Source organism: Zingiber officinale, chromosome 3B (assembly GCF_018446385.1).
Source record: "Zingiber officinale cultivar Zhangliang chromosome 3B, Zo_v1.1, whole genome shotgun sequence".
NCBI classification, from domain to species: Eukaryota; Viridiplantae; Streptophyta; class Magnoliopsida; order Zingiberales; family Zingiberaceae; genus Zingiber; species Zingiber officinale.
In genome coordinates this window covers 45,436,975-45,447,650 of record NC_055991.1, presented here as the reverse complement: position 1 = coordinate 45,447,650, position 10,676 = coordinate 45,436,975, and the positions used below count along the sequence as shown (strand labels likewise).

Sequence of the window (10,676 nt, the reverse complement as noted above, 5' to 3'; positions counted from 1 at the left end):
ATCAGTAGCATTACTGCTCTACTGATTTCGGGCTGGCAAGTGCTGAGTGGAGTACTGAACAGTAGCCTTACTCATCTGTGGCCACTGTCTTACGGCTGTGGACCTCCCCGGTCGAGAGTCCTATTAGCTACCATGAATTTGGTGAGTATGTAGGATCTTGATACATTTTTGTAGGAATTGGGATACGTATTGTAGTTAGATGATTATGCCTATTGTAGTAGGTTGATAAATAGAAGGTTAATCAATAGTCATATTCGATTATGATTATCCTAAATAGGTTTGAGGATTTGATTTAGCTAATTAATTTATATGTAATTAGCTAAATCTGTATATCATGTATTACAGGACTCTGATTCGAGACGAGCATCTCGACGTTAGATTTGACTGGATTGGACCTGCTATTTGAGGCGGGTACCTTGACTTATCTTTGATAATGTCGTGTTGATATGTTTAGTAGGTTATAACCTTTAGTAATAATTATGTTCGTCTTTGCTTCGGTTGGTCACTACCCGATACCTGTTACAGGCTTGTTTCATTTACTTATTATGCACTTCATGTTAGTACCTACCGGATTATACATGCTTATAGGGGTAGTGACACAACCATATGCTTATTATGTTCAGGATCTAGGTTTTTATACCTTATCTGATCTGTGTACCTTTGATTTGGTTCATTGTCCTATGGTACACATTTTATATATATATGGATATTGCTATACTGTTCAGGATTTTACCATGCTTAGTGTCATGCATCATCTCGCATGATTGCATGTTGTATGATAGTCTGCTCCATTATTGTTGAGCACATTGCCAGTTATATAGATCTACACACACCACCACTCATGGGTTAGTGGTATATCAGGCAGGTGTGTGGCAGTTCTGTTGTTAGGCTCCGCTGGTCCAGTGACTCAACGTGGTAGCCGGCAGACAGTTTGCTCTGTTTGGCTCTGTTGGTCCGCTCATGGGTAGTGTGATGCAGCGTGGTAGCTGGCAGGGATCCCTCCTCGTCATCGTGTACCGGGAGATGAAAGCATTGCGCTCCCCCACTTATGATTTGGGGTAGGAGAATAAGTGTACTTCGACAGCATCCCGTCTACTCGGCCACTCATCAGGAGCAGTGACGGCAGAGTGCACGGTTGTCACAGCCCTACCCACTCGGTCTCACCATCGTGTGTGAGATGGCTGATTGGTGAGGAGTGACCATGTCATTGGCATCATATGCATTGATGCATTTACTGATTGTGTTTGTTGCACTTATATGCTGCATTTGGATGGATGCATATGTTTGACATGCATACAGGATTTATGATACTCTCGGTCTGACGACCTGACTATTCTGATAGGAGGTCCTGGTGAGTACAATTCTCTTCAACCCTTTTCTATTGTGCATTTCCATCTTTTGTCTAGGAGACTGTACTCCATAGTTATTACTATTTGTTATAGTTTACTATACATGTCAACTAGGTATTTGCTGAGTTGTTGAACTCACCCCCGTGGAAACTATCTTTTTCAGGTACCAGGTTGTTTATGGAGTCGCTTGGAGTATCCTATCTGTCGGTCCTCATGTCACATCAGAAGACCTGTCTCCGCTTTTGTTTATTTTTATTTTGGTATATGAACCATGTGTATTTAGCTTTGTGTTCTGGTTTTGTTTGTGGAGTGTTGCTATGTTGTGTGGTGTAAGCCTAGTCGGCTAGCAGTCTTCAATTTCTTTTAGTTTGTATGTGTTGTCCATTATATTTCCGATGTATTTGGTTTTTGATACAGCCGAGTGGGCTGTTAGATTTACATATAACTGCTGTTGGTTAGTCCTAGGAAAACGTACCGGTTCCACTATACAAAAAATTTTTATACAAGTGTCAAACCTTTCCTTAAATAACCTATAGTGTTCTTTAGAAGTTAAATTAGGAATCGCAAACGAAACTTAACATCATTGATTCCAAATTTAACTTATTTGTTATTAATGGTTTAGATTTGATTCGCAAGCGGAACTTAACACTATTGATTCAAATCCACCTATGTTATTAATTCCATTAAATATTAATTTCCAAAATTAGCTTCCAGGACTGCATGGCGAGGCACATGGCCTTCTTGGATATGGGAGCAACCACCACCGCCTAGACAAAGCCTTTTAAGGAAAGCTAATATTTAATTTCCTTAAATAACTCTAGGTTAACCAAAAAGAATAATCGAATCACAAATTCGAAAGAGAAGAAAACACAAACTCAAAAAACTAATTCGAAAAACTAGATCTAATGCCTCTTATGTTTGGAATTCTTACAAAGAAAAATAACTAACATGATGCGGAAAACAATTGCTAATTATACCTTCTCTTTGTATGCTAATGACCTCAAGATCTTCTGTCGTATTCCTCGCCTCGCCTTGGATGTCGTGTGGGCGACGAACCTCCAAGATGATCACCACCCAAAAGCTTCCTTCCTCTTCCTCTAAAAACCGGCCACCACCACCACCAAGGAGAAGAGAGCAAAAGGGAAAAAAGAGGGTAGAGGGAGGGCCGGCCACTTGAGGTTCTCCAAGCAAGAGAATAAGAATTATTGTGTCTCATGAAGCCTCCCCACCCCTTCTTTTATATTAGTTGCCCAAGGCAAATAAGGGAAGAATTTTTACAAAAATTATAATATTCCTCTAGCTTTTCCTTTTCCCTTTTAATTTTCCTTTTCTTTCCTCTTGATTGAATCAATCACCAAAAATAAATTTGATGATTTTATAATTTTAAACATGGCCGGCCACCTTGTTTGGGCACCAAGCAAGGGTGGCTGGCCCCCATAAGAGGAAAAGGAATTTTAATTTTTTTTTTATAAAATTTTACAAGAAAAAAAACTCTTATAAAATTTTACAAGCTCTCTTTCCTAAAGTAGGAGTTAAAAAAAGGAAAGTTCTAAAAATTAAAACCATGTTTTAAAATTTAAAACTTCTCTTATAAAATTTTCTTTTTTAACATGATAATAGAAAATTTTAATTTTAAAACTTATCTTCCTTTTTTTTCTTAAACCATGAGGATGGTTAAAAAAGGAAAGTTTTAAAACTTTTAAATCTCTCTATTAAAACATGTGGTCTAATTCAAATAAGGAAAGTTTTAAAAAATTAAAATGTCTCTTTTAAAACTTATAGTTTTCTACAAAGAGAAGATTTTAAAAATTCAAAACAACCCTCCCTTTTTGAATTATTGTGACTGGCCCCTTCATGCTTGGTCACCAAGCAAAGGGCCGGCCCCTATAGAAGAGGATGTGGCCGGCCCTTTCTTGGTCACCAAGCATTAGATCGGCCCATTTCTTAGACACCTAGAAGAGACTTACATTTATATGGACTTGAGGCTATAATGAGGCTACGACAGGGACCTAGAGGAGAAATTGGTTTTGGCCTTCCGATGAGCTTGAGTATCCCGTGCTCGCCTCGAACACACAACTCAAGTTCATCGATAATAAAACATTCCTCTAGAGAGTTATTATCGCACTACCGCACCAATCCCAAATTACATTATGGGCTCCTTCTTATCATGAGTGTGTTAGTCTCCCTGTGTTTTTTATTACGAATGTTCACTAATTAAGTAAGTTACTGATAACTCACTTAATTAATATCTAACTCCAAGAGTAGTACCACTCAACTTCATTGTCATGTCAAACTAAGTCCACCTGCAGGGTTTAACATGGTAATCCTTATGAGCTCCTCTTGGGGACATTCTCAACCTAGATAACTAGGACACAGATTTCTTCTATAATCATCAACACACACTATAAGTAATATCATTTCCCAACTTATCGGACATATTAATTTATCGAGTTAAACCTCACCATTTGATAAGTCAAAGAAATAAATATTAAATATATGTGCTTGTTATTATATTAGGATTAAGAGCACACACTTCCATAATAACTAAGGTCTAGTTCTTTTATTAAGTCAGTACAAAAAGAACTTACCTAAAATGGTCCTACTCAATACACTTAGAGTGTACCAGTGTAATTTATTAATCAAGATAAACTAATACTTAATTACACTACGACTATTCCGAAAGTTTGTTCCTTTCTATCTTAGTCGCGAGCAACTGTTTATAATTTATAAAGAATCGACAAAATGATCTTCTGTGTGTGACACCACACACCATGTTATCTACTATATAAATTAATTGAATAATTACATTTAACAAATAAATGTAAATATTGACCAATGTGATTCTTTTATTTCAACAAATAAATGTTTACAAAAGCCAAGCTTTTAGTATACACTCTAACAATCTCCCACTTATACTAAAAGACTAAGTTGCCATATCAGTTGCCATACATCTGATTCTCATCCCCTCCACATGCGGATCAAAAGCTTTCGCCGGAAGGGCCTTAGTAAAAGGATCTGCCAAGTTATCTGCTGATGCAATCTTGGCGACGACAACTTCTCCTCGCTTGACGATGTCTCGTATCAGGTGGTACTTGCGCTCTATATGTTTACTTGCCTTATGGGCTCGCAGTTCCTTCGAGTTTGCAACTACACCGCTATTATCACAATAAATTGTGATGATTTTGGGCAAACCAGGAATCACATCTAAGTCCATTAGAAAGTTCCTGAGCCATACAGCTTCTTTCCATGGTTGAGTCCGAGACGCATTTCTGCTTAACACTCCTCCATGCAATGGCTCCACCTCCTAGAGTAAACACATAGCCTGACGTAGACTTACTATTGCCCCTATCTGATTGGAAGTCTGAATCCGTGTAACCCACAGGGAGCAAATCGTCTGTTTGGTAGACTAGCATATAATCTCTAGTCCTTCTCAAGTACTTTAATATATGCTTCACAGCAGTCCAATGTCCTTATCCAGGGTTACTCTGATATCTGCTAACCATGCCTACGGCAAAACAGATATCAGGTCTCGTACACAACATTGCATACATAAGGCTTCCTACAGCCGAAGCATAAGGAACTGCCTTCATATCCTCTATCTCCTTTGATGTCTTAGGAGACATCTCTTTAGATAAGGCTACTCCATACCTAAAAGGTAAGAAACCTTTCTTGGAGTTTTGCATGCTAAAACGAGCAAGGATTGTATCTATATATAAAGCTTGGGATAGGCACAACATTCTTTTCTTGCGATCCCTTATAACTTTGATCCCAAGAATGTGTGCATATTCTCCTAAGTCCTTCATACCAAATTGTTTGGACAATCATACCCTTACGTCCGATAATACCTTGACATTGTTGCCAATTAACAAAATATCATCTACGTATAGTACAAGAAATACCACCACATTTCCGTTACACTTCTTGTATACACAAGACTCATCCTGACATTGAATAAATTCATATGATTGGATTACTTCATTAAACCGGATGTTCCAAGATCTTGAAGCTTGCTTCAGTCCATAATGGACCGATTGAGCTTGCACACTAGATGCTCTTTGCCTTTTTCAATGAATCCCTTTGGTTGCTTCATATGGATGTTTTCTTCAAGACTTCCGTTAAGGAATGCTGTCTTGACATCCATTTGCCAAATCTCATAATCCATATGAGCGGCAATGGATAAGAGTATCTGAATAGACTTAAGCATGACTACCGGTGAAAAAGTCTCCTCATAATCGATTCTCTCTTTCTGAGTATACCCTTTTGCAACAAGCCTTGCTTTGAAGGTTTCTACCTTCCCGTCTGTCCCTCTTTTCCTTTTATAGATCCACTTGCATCCAACGGCATTTACACCATCAGGTGGTTCTACAAGCTCCCAGATCTTATTAGAATACATAGACTCTATTTCATAATTCATTGCCTTTTGCCAAGATACTGCATCTATATCTTGGAGTGCTTCGTCATATGTCCGGGGATTAGGTTCATGTTTACCTGGGATCAAATCCAAAGACTCTCTCAAAAACATGAATCTCACAGGTTGCCTTACAACCCTCCCACTATGACGAGGCACTGTCTCTGGTTGTGTATCATGTGTGACATGTGTTGTAGTTTCTTGTGGTAAATCATCTTGTACTGTTGGTATTAAAGTAGACATGTCCTCTCTTATTTCTTCTAGAACTATTTCACTCATGGACTTATGATTCATTACATAATCTTCTTCTAAAAATCAAGCATTGGTGCTAACAATGATCTTCTGATTTTTAGGATTATAAAATAAACCACCTTTCGTTCCTTTAGGATATCCCACAAACAGACAAACTTCTGTACGCGATTCCAACTTGTCAGTATCTCCCTTCAGCACATGTGCTGGACTACCCCATATCCGGATATAATTCAGATTAGGCTTTCGCCCATTCCATAATTCCATGGGAGTAAAAGGAACTATTTTAGAAGGTACCATATTTAGAATGTACACTGTTGTTTCCAGAGCATATTCCCAAAATAAATTTGGTAATTCTGAATAACTTATCATTGATCTAACCATTTCCATAAGAGTCCTATTCCTTCGTTCTGCCACACCATTCTGTTGGGGTGTACCAGGTGCAGACAAATGGGATTGAATCCCGACTTCTGATAAGTAATTCCTAAACTCTCTAAAGAGGTATTCGCCACCACGGTCAGACCGTAATGTCCTAATACTTTTACCAAGACGTTTCTCCACATCAGCCCTATATTCTTTGAACTTGTCAAAATATTCAGACTTACGGTGCATCAGGTAAATGCACTACAACAAAAATAGCTTTTCGCAGCTTGCTATTAACAGCGCACATTAAAAGCACACCGTTAATAGTATTATTAACGGCGTGCATAATTACGTCTAGATATTAACAGCGCACATTAAAAGTATGTCGTTAATACTATAAATATTTAATAACAATAACGGCATGCAAAAATAAGCACATTATGAATACTTTTTAAAATTATTAACGGCATGCAGCATGCTGCGATTAGTTTAAAAAATAATAATAAAAAAAAGTTATTATTTACGACCATGATTAAAAAGAATGTGTTTTGACCCAGCATGTTTTGACCAACTTTAATTTTTTTTTAAATTATATTTTAAAAGATAGTTATCTTTAAAAAAAATAAATTAAATAAAAATATGTAAATAATAAAAAAAAAATACATCCAACCCCAAAAGCCGATCAATAATAAACATGGTTAAAAAAAATAAGTAAAGAAAAACTTAAAATAAGTAATTAAATAAAAATGTAATAAGTAAAAAAACACAATTAAAATAAAAAAAAATGCTAGGTTAAAAACATAAACCGGATCCAAGCCGCCGAAGCCATCGTCGCTTCCTCTCCCACTACAGGAAAATTGATCTATTGTGATATTATCTTAATGACACTTATTTCTAAGTGTCATAATAAATACCTTATAATGACATTTATTTAAAAATAATAAAAAATAAAATAAAATATCATGTTAGATCCTTTATCTTGACATTTCTAATAAATGTCATTATTAATCCATTAATAATTAGTTTAATCTATTAATAATTAGCCTTAGCAAAAATCCAAACCCTCGTCCGCACTTGTCACACCCTCCGCACTTTTCCCTACGGCGCCGAAAAACTTCTCACGCTGCATGCGGTAAGATATCGGAAAATTTAAATAATAAGGTTATTTGGGAAACAGCCTTATAAAATTTTTCCGGAATTTTTAGAAATTTTCTGGAAATTTTTCGGAGCTCGTACGACGGGTTTTAAGGGGACAAATTGACGGCGTGGATAAAGCCTGTTTGGGATACCCATTTAAGTGAGGAAATATTTTAATTATATAATCCTTTTTCCTTATTTTATTTCCCAAACGCCGAACCTTTCTTCCCCAACCCCTCGCGACCCGACTTCCTCTCTTCTCTGTTCTCTCTCGCGGACGATCGACGCCGACGGAGCTAGGCTTCAGCTCCGGCGATCTTTTCTCTGCCGGAATCGACCCTTAAGCTCAGATCCAGCCGAAGCCCTTCTCCTTCTCAGTCCGATCTCTCTCTTCTCTCACGCGGAAGATCCGACGCACCCGACGCCGACAGAGGGCAACTGCTTTCCGACGATCTGGGCCTCTTCGCGTCGCCTGAGGACCGTCGCCGGATTCTTGAAGGTGCTGACACTGTCCAAGCTCTTCCGATGGAGCGATCCCTTCCTCGGCCGGTTCTTACGCGTGAGCGACGATGGCTAGGTGGCTAGGGCACGGTGGAGGGCTTGGTTTTGGTTGTTTCCGACCGATTGACCCTTCGTTTCCTCCTTCTTGAGCTGTTCACATAACGATCCGTGGCTCCTCAAAGTGGATCGGATTGGGCGATACCTTCTGGAGACAACCGATTGAGGTAAGCTTAGGTCTTCTTCTCTGTTACTGATCCTCTTCTTCTTTTCGGTTGAATTAGGTTACAGATTTGGAGATGTTGGTATCAGGGAGGTGTTCTTGAGCTGCCGGGAAGAGGCTAGAAGGATGGTTAATTGATCAGTGATCTCCCTGCTTGACCTCCTGTTGTGATCCGATTGATTCCAATGAGGTTGAGTGCTGTGGATCAACAAGCACGACGTTGAAGGAGTACTCGTTCTAGAGTTCCTCTTTGGCTGCTGTTAAGATCAGAAATATGTGATTTGAGGTAAGGTGTAGGAATTAGGGTTAATTGGATTACTAGATCAGTTAGTATGATTGGTATATCATTAGTTGATACATGTTGTAATTAGTTGTTGATTGTGTGTAGATTTATTTAGTTTAGAATTAATCTAATGGATAAGAGTTCATCTCCTCTTAGGTTTGTGTATATCCTAATTCTCCCATGTTTCTACCTCTTTTTCTAACAATTAGGATAAGAGTTCTATGATAGAGTTCTAGGTTTTCCATACTTTATTATTATTTTTTTTTTAATATCTTTTTTTTTTTGTTCTATGATAGAGTTCTAGGTTTAGTATGTATATTATCTTGATGACATATTAAACGTTTTCTTTCAACTTAGGTTCCTGCAATCTCTATGATTCATTTGCAATCTAGTTTATTGAACTATCTCTCTTATAACAATAGCAAATCTGTTTGGCACAGGCCAAAGAATGATCATATTTATATACTGTTATCCATAAAAAAAATTAACTTTGTGGCAATTACATGATGGAAGGACATAATACCAAGGAAAAACTTTGTCAGTTACCTCTACCTATTAAAATATAATGATAGGTTTTTTCAAGTTTTGTAATTACAAGTTTTGTAAAACTTGTGTGAATAATACATGATATTTATTTGTTTAAAATATAATGATGTAGGAATCAATTTTTTATATGTGATTTTCTTTCTTGGTAATCAAAAAGTTAACTTGCATGTTTGATTGTTTTGGAGATTTTTTGTCTTAATGAGTGATTCACCTTTGTTTAGAACCCTCCCAAGCTGGCTACTCCTCTATTTGATACTAAAATGGCAGAGGACCCTAAGATGACATACATAGACCTAGATAATCTTCAAATTGTGTTTTGAACGAAGAGGTATTTACTTATATTCGCAAGCATGTTATATATAAGTCTGCCACTAGATTGATGTCTTTAATGTACTGTTGAATTGATAGCACTAATTCTTTTCCGCACAGTAGTGTTTGGTCTTGCATTGTGATGGCGTCTGAGTGTTGGCTTGGTCTCTGTTGGCTTGCTACATATCTAGAAAGCTCCATGATTTGTGCTAAGGTAGTTCTTCTCAACGAGCATATCTGAGATGGAACTTCCATGCTACTTGCTTTTCCGAGTTTGATTTGCTGCTACAAGATCGGAAAGATATTATGTAATTGTTGTTCCTTCTGGTCGAACAGTTTCACTTTTCCGTCTTAGTTTCTTGTATGTTCTTTGTTAAATAATTATGTGGATTTAATTCTTATCGGTAACAGCTGAAGCGTATCCAATTTGGATTTTCCAGCTCAAAATATAAGTAGATTTGTTGTGGTAGTGCCTTAACAGGATTTGAGACTTCTCCATTCAGGTAGGTTATGCTCGTTTGACTCACATTATGATAATTATTTTTAATTTTTTATAATTTAAGTAATAAGTAATGATATATGTATCTTTTGAATTGTGTCGTAATGATTTTGTATATATTTCTATATTTAAGGAAAAGACAAGTCCGGTAGATACAAAAATTACAAGATTACAAGTTTGGATTGAAGGTCACAAGAAAAAAAATGGGGAGCCTAGTACTCAAGCTGTTGGAGAGAAAATAGTAAGCATGTCCACTCATTTTAGATTCCTTTAGTATTTTATTTCACTGATCTTAATTTTCATAAGAATTTATACTTAAGATCTCTATTTATACAGCCTAAAATATTTTTTCTGTACCTCCTTGTACATGTGTTCAAGCTGCTTTTTACTTGTTAGTTGGTACATGTGTTCAATTTCAGGTGGACCTAATTCGACCAAATGATGAAATGCAGTTTCTCGATGATGCAATAGGAAGCACGGTCGCATGATTATCTAAATTTATAGTATTGGGTGATTGATACATATTATACTAATTTGTTTGGATTGTAAGTTGAATTGTTGTTATGTAATTGCTAGTTTGTTAGAGATTTCATATATTGTTTTAGATGTTTTGAGTTTTTGTGGTATAATGAAAAGCTATGACTTTTATTAATTCTGTATGGATTTGATTTGTACTAAATTTGTTGTAAAATTTTAATTTATTATTTTTGTCAATTTTTTAATATAGTTAAGACCATTAACAGCATACGCTTGCGCGCTGTCGATAGTATTTTTCGCAGCGCGCAACGCACGCTGCGAAAAATACTATTCGC

At 36.8% G+C, this 10,676-nt stretch overlaps 1 long non-coding RNA gene across 2 annotated transcripts; it reads left to right on the top strand.

The window, feature by feature from the left end:
- Positions 1-8,800: 8,800 nt before the first annotated feature.
- Positions 8,801-10,339, top strand: LOC121968255. Of its 2 annotated transcripts, none has more exons than XR_006108028.1 (5): positions 8,801-9,384; positions 9,489-9,579; positions 9,777-9,868; positions 9,998-10,105; positions 10,284-10,339. It is a non-coding gene; the product is annotated as an uncharacterized LOC121968255 (long non-coding RNA). The 2 variants fall into 2 exon arrangements; XR_006108029.1 differs by having other exon boundaries at positions 9,486-9,579.
- Positions 10,340-10,676: the final 337 nt, after the last annotated feature.